We start from the raw sequence: 293 nt of genomic DNA on the forward strand, positions 1-293 counted from the left end.
TGTTGCTGCTGCTGCTGCAGTTGCTGCTGCTGCTGCTGCTGTTGCTGCTGCTGCTGCAGTTGCTGCTGCTGCTGCTGCTGATGCAGTTGCTGCTGCTGCTGCTGCAGTTGCTGCTGCTGCTGCTGCAGTTGCTGCTGCTGCTGCTGCTGCAGTTGCTGCAGTTGAGAAAAAAACGGAATGAATTAACCTCTTTCTCTCATCTCCACATTAATAAATTAATAACTTTATTTATTTATTTATTTATTTATTTATTTATTTATTTATTTATTTATTTATTTATTTTTTTTTTTTTT

General features: G+C 39.2%; 1 protein-coding gene across 1 annotated transcript in view; it reads right to left on the reverse strand.

Moving 5' to 3' along the window:
- EMH_0024640 (uncharacterized protein) overlaps positions 1-293 on the reverse strand; it is a gene marked incomplete at both ends in the record, with an annotated part of 2,156 nt that overhangs the window by 1,660 nt on the left and 203 nt on the right. The window lies entirely within an intron of this gene.

The sequence above is a fragment of the Eimeria mitis genome, genomic scaffold, assembly GCF_000499745.2.
Source record: "Eimeria mitis Houghton genomic scaffold, Emh_scaff886, whole genome shotgun sequence".
Taxonomy (NCBI): Eukaryota; Apicomplexa; class Conoidasida; order Eucoccidiorida; family Eimeriidae; genus Eimeria; species Eimeria mitis.